At 41.9% G+C, this 6,370-nt stretch overlaps 1 pseudogene; it reads right to left on the minus strand.

The window, feature by feature from the left end:
• Nucleotides 1-797: 797 nt before the first annotated feature.
• On the minus strand, nt 798-3,085 carry LOC139457168 (uncharacterized; annotated as a pseudogene).
• Nucleotides 3,086-6,370: the final 3,285 nt, after the last annotated feature.

The following is a 6,370-nucleotide window of genomic DNA, read 5'->3' on the forward strand; positions in this document are numbered from 1 at the left end:
GAAGGGAAATTGACTATTGGAAACTTGAAGTCACCAATGGTTGTATGACATACGTCTTCCTCTAAAGATGTCACCTACAGTGGCACAACAAATCTTTTTCTTTTTTTAATTTTGGATGTTATTCATCAATATTTAAAGAATGCCAATGGCGTAATCGTCTTACATTTAGAGGTTGATGACAATATATCCTACATAATAAAATAATATGTACTTGATGTGTTTTAAAAAACATAGGTGACGAGATTTGTTTGATGTCCTATATTTGATAAAACAATTCGTAGATTTATAATGACAATTCAACACAAAACAGCAACAATGATTTAATACCTGAGACACATGCAATATAATACATACCTAACAAAGTTTGGCGTGAGGGGATTCTCACTGTACACATGTGACTAGAAAGCTATTGGTATATGCACATGACTGAGCATCCGTCATGCCCAGCTAGGGATCGATTCGTCTTCCCAACCTTCCCTGACAACCTTCCCAAGCATTGCGTATAAACACAGAAGAATCGACTACATGTACCTGACTTATGTGTACCTGACTGAGCATCGGCCAGGCCCAAAGCTGTTGGGATCAATTGTCGAGAGTGATACATGTGCTACGAAGTGGTTTCGACAATTAATTACACATCATTCTGCACTACAGATAGAACGCCTTGGATGCTAATACCATGGAGGTGAAGCATGACCCGTGTTTGTCATCCAATGCATCCAAACCCAATTATAACTGCAGGGGTAAACAAACCCAAAATCGAAGTAAAGACTTGACTGAGGAATAAAGATATACAACTATAACAAGTAGTTACCCCTAGTGTTGGCCATCGCAGGTTGAGCCTGTGCTATGGACAATCTCATTAAAACCAGATCTTCGTTCTCGCTACCGCTAAACAAAGATCTGAGGACATCCCATTACGGGACACGTCAGAACGACCTTTTATCTGACCAATCAGAGCGTCGCTTTCCAGATCATGAAAGTGACAGTCGGAATGTGATTTTCAATCTTGCAAGTCTTGAAAACTTTAACACGGGGTATTCCGAACGATAGTTACGGGTTTAACAACTGAATCCATACAATCTAGACCATCTAATAGCCATTCCAAAATGTTCTTTTGTTCAGGTTACACATTTTGAATCGAAAATTTGTCAAAATATGGTTCGAGGCGTAGTCGCCAATTTGAAATTAGTGCCGTAAAGCACGAGAAAGCTGCCTTCTGATTGGCTAATGTCGACTTCCTGTCAGTCCTTCTAAAGGTCGGTCAAAGTTCGAGCAAGGTCGGTCTGACGTGACCCGTAATGGGATGTCCTCAGATCTTTGTTTAGCGGTAGCGAAAACGAAGATCTGATTTTAATGAGATTGGTGCTATGGATTATTTGGGCACCCTAATATCTCGAACATAACAATCCGATGACCACCTGTCTAGAGTCTTATCACATGGTCTGGAATATTAGCTGTGGAAGCTGATGTAGCAGCAGCAATATGAAATGAATGACAGTTGTCATTCTCTTGGTCACATCCTGCCATAGACAAGGTTTGTTTAAATCTTTGAATAAAAAAAAGTCTTGGTGAGGGGAATATTCTGCTTATTAACAAAGGATCATGCAAAGTAGCTCCCATGGTCATCTTACGATGAATACATTCATGTAAACAACCAACCGGACAGTAAGATGTTGAAACTGCATGGATGGACAAAGTTACACCCCTTCGAAAATGATCTGTCTTTGGGCTCAGTCACAAATTTAGGAGTTTTACTGCCGTCCTTGATAGGACCATTCCCGATTAAGATTTGTCAAAAATCTGATCAAGCTCCTGTGATTCGTGGTAGGAAATTCACAAACAATCAGATATTGTTCATGAAGCGCCCGAATTCAGCCGTTTCCAGTCGAATTCGTCCCGATTCTCCCATTCTCAAATCAAATCTGATCTGATTTGTATCTTCCGCATGGTAAAAAACGACAGAATCTGTCCCGACAGGGTCCCGATTCGCCCGATTGCGATCCGATATAGATCAGACAGTGAACGGACAGTGAACCGACAAAGACGGATCTCATTCGGCAGGATCTGGACGCAATCTGGACTCAATGGACAAGAAACGGCAGTGAACAATTCATGCCTGTTCATCACGACAGCGTACCGATCCACAGGACACCTTCCAGGCAACACAGGACATTGTTACGATTTTGATCCGATACAGCAGAATCTGTCACGACATGGTCACGATTGTAATCCAACTAGACAAAATTAACTGACTTTCCCGAATGTTACGGGACACACCATACTGTCGGGAGTGATTGGCCGACCTCTCTGTACCTTTTACGATCCGTGGGACTCTGTTACGAACGTATACGACTGCGTTCAGACAATGATAGGACATTCCAGATCATTGAGGATAGTAATCCGACTTTTTCACTTTTCGTGTCGTAGCGCTGTCTGATCTCAAACGGGAGCCCTAATCGGCGGTGTGTGAACCTGGCCTTAGACGATTTAAGCGTCAAATCAAACGATTCACAATCTTGTCTAAACACAATAGAGCTGAGAGACAAATACATTTTTTAATCAAAATGGTCACAGGTAAATTCTCCAAAACGTAGAAAGCCAAAAGAAAGTGACTGATCACACCGTCTTCATCAACAAATCTGTTACAGGTAAAAATAGTTCTTTCTGTAAGGTGAGCCAAATCTCCTTAAAAATGTCAACAGTAATTGGTAGTCGTACAATTTGATTTACCCCTTGCTCTTTCTTGATGGTCCTTCATTATTGTCTCTACTCGTAGCAGATTCCTAGAAGTCAATGGATTGGGCACATTATGCTTCAGATAAGTCAATCTCACTCCACACAGATAACACTTGATAGTCGTATATCGTAAATGAAGTCGATGATGACAGTGGGCTACGAACAGTAACCATGAATCTTCCAACGATTGAGGTAACGCACAAGCCTGCCACATAAACCCGCACATAGCCATGAAGGTTATAAAGGCTTGAACCCCTGCTCTGTAGACAGCCCTCGTGGTTTTCGACACAGCTTGCGACCACAATTCATCTAGGTTTTCGCTGGCGGTAAGATGAGTGGGTTTCATCGAAGTGGTAAACGTCTGAGGCCTGCATCACTTCGGGCCTTCCTCCCACATTAAGCTGACACGCCGTGATATAACTGGAAGACTGTTAAAAGCGGTGTTAAACTCACTCACTCACTCACTTTTCTATTGGAAAATCCGGAAGATGGTCAGCTTCATGTATTTAGCAAGAGTATGGATCTACGTTTGTACTTCATAAGACATTCGGGCACTGAACATTTCCGTTGGAATTCAAACAATTGAACAGAAAAAGCTAAGGATAAAAGAACGTTTATTACATTGCCTTAATACAAGTACTTAACATGTGTTATGTGTTCATGACGTCTATCACCAAATATCATAAGCAAACATATAGTTCTTATATTTTAATTACCTTAAAAGACAGACAATTGTGATAAAGGTACGGTGTTACTCCCCCGATCCGTCTTGTCCGCATGAGGACCCATTTGAAGATGTTAAAACTTTTATGCTCAAAATGTTCAAAACTGATGCTTACTTAAATCCTGATTTTTCAATTGGTGACATTCTTTATGGTACAAATGACAAAGTAAGCAGTTCTCATGTCAGTTATGGGTCGGTCGGGTAGCCTAGTGGTTAAAGCGTTCGCTCGTCACGCCGAAGACCCGGGTTCGATTCCCGACATGGGTACAATATGTGAAGCCCATTTCTGGTGTCCCCCGCCGTGATATTGCTGGAATATTGCTAAAAGCGGCGTAAAACCATACTCACTCATATTTTCAGAAAACATCAAGAGATGTGTGGTTAACTAAGTCAATATCATATTTACCCTGGCTAATTCATTTATACTAATATAGCAACAAAATCATACTGGTTTCGATATGAAAAGGTGAGGTGAGGTGAAATTGGGTTTAACGTCGCGTCCAAGATTATTGCACTTATACAGCGACGAACCGACCAGTCCTTGTATTAGCCCCTAAATGCCGAGCACCAGACAGGGTAACAACAAGTACCATCTTTTAACGTCTTTTGGTATGACGCGGCTGGGGATCGAACCCCAGACCTTCCGCTCTCCGGGCGGACGCCCTACCACTAGACCACGGAGGCGGTCTCAATATGAAAAGAATACTACCATATATTACAATACGATAACACAATAACATGATGTCATAGATCCATATCTGACTCCAAAACAGGTTTTATTGATATATCATGTTCTTTCAGTATGTAATTCGAATTTCCGTCAAGCTACTGCTTTGAGGCTATAAAAACTGAGAACTACAGTTTTGAAAACACTGGCCATGGCTGTCTATCCCAGTGAGGGGATGGGCTTTGTCTAAGCAATTATACATAAGAGAATGTAATTATAGACAGAGACAAGACAGCTATTTTTACCATATTTACATTATGTGGACTACTCATATTTAAATGGATAAAAGATGAAACATTTCATTTTATTCTTAGATAGTTCCTTAATAAATTGGAACTTTGAATTGTGGGTGTGCGTGTGTTTACAAGCACCAAGTGTATTTCTAAAAGAAAAACGAGATTGAATAACTGTTAAAAAACAGTGGAATATTATAAGGAATCTGTTGAGAGTTACTTTCTTTGATACAAATCCACTGTAACAATTCACACAGACACCGAAATCACATTTGTTGAAACGGACATCTGAAATGGCTTTGTGCCCTTATGACAATATCTGTATGTATCATATTCAACAAAATCTACTAAATACCCCTTGTTCCCTATTATTTAACCCTTCATATTTCAGACTCCGTCATTTATAGTTACAACATAGATGTCTATGGTACTGTTTCAAATTGCTTTAGTTTAACTATATGCGCACATATAAAAGCCCCTTTACACAGGGCTGCGACCTTTGTGCCACCTCTGAGCGATCCAAATCTGGCCAGGACGCTCAATGGTCGCCTAAACCCAGAAATCATGTCTCTATGTAACTGCTCCAGGAGTTGTTCAGCAGTAACTGCTCGAGTTGTTCAACGTCTGCAACCACAATGAAAAACTGCAGGTACAAGCCCTCTAATTATAGGCAGGCTGAGGGAGGAGGCACTATAGGTAGCTCACATGAGGCAGAAAAGAGGCAGAAGCATTGCCATGGTGTCTCAAGGGTTGCCGTGGTCGCCGAATGGAGGTACGGCGGCCATCACAGTCATCGTTCAGTGCACGCTTTTGGACGCCCAAAGGACGCCCATGGAGGCAGAAGCATCGCCAATATTGACGGGAAAATTTACAGCAGAACGCTTCTATTACCTGGCGACCACTGGGCCTTCATTCTCCAACAACGGCAATGCTTCTGCCTCCTTTGAGCCACCTTTGAGCAACCAACCTCCTCGGCGACCTTTGTGCGACTGTTTTGAACAGGTTCAAAAGTTCACGGCGACCATGGCGTCCAAAAGCGATGTCTGAACCTCCTGTGTACCACCTTGGAACGACAAAGGCAACAATTCTGCCTCCTTTGAGCCTCCAACGACGACCTGGCAATTGGAGGCTAAAAGATCGCCATCCTGTGGAAAGGCCCCGTAATTTGACGACGTTTCATTCTGACATTCAGTTCATACATGTTTAGAAATGAGTTAAAGTCCCAAACGGAATACACATATGGTGTGTTCGATCTAAACTCGTTTAGTGTCTAAACAGCTGAACTGAGCTATCTTATCACAGCCTAAACACTACCGTAGCAAATAATCCCCATAATCTCAAGATGTTTAGAATTTATGCATGTTTAAATAAATGCATATCATTGGGCATTTATTTGACGGATTACGGTTGACGGGTGTGGAAATCTGTTCTACACTCACCGGTGCAGGTGTCCAAAGGACTCGTGATCGTTGGTTTTCGTACGATAAAAAACTTCAGAAAAAATCATGCAGTGTTGTATTGTGCGACAAACAGCCACCATGAGTCATTTATTTCTTAGGGGGCACGGGTGGCCAAGTCGTCTAAGGCGCCGCGATTCGCTGTGCAGAGTTGCGTCCCTTGGGCATGCCAGAAATGTATGATTTGGGGTTCGAATCCCGGTCCGACCCGATTATGTTTCTAGCTTTGTCAGGACCATAACCGTGCTCGTTGGTTTCACCGAAGTGGTAAACGTCTGAGACCTGCATCACTTCGGGCTTTCCTACCACATTAAGCTGACACGCCCCGATATAACTGGAATAGTGTTAAAAGCGGCGTTAAACCCAACTAGCTCACTAATTTATTTCTTATATGAGATTATGTACACCCTCTTTAAAAACGTACGAACTTTCAAAATAGTTTCCTGTATTTACATACTGATGACTCTCTCAATAGAATCCGAACTCGCCA

This window comes from Haliotis cracherodii, unplaced genomic scaffold (genome assembly GCF_022045235.1).
Source record: "Haliotis cracherodii isolate W230 unplaced genomic scaffold, xgHalCrac1.p SCAF_12, whole genome shotgun sequence".
Taxonomy (NCBI): domain Eukaryota; kingdom Metazoa; phylum Mollusca; class Gastropoda; order Lepetellida; family Haliotidae; genus Haliotis; species Haliotis cracherodii.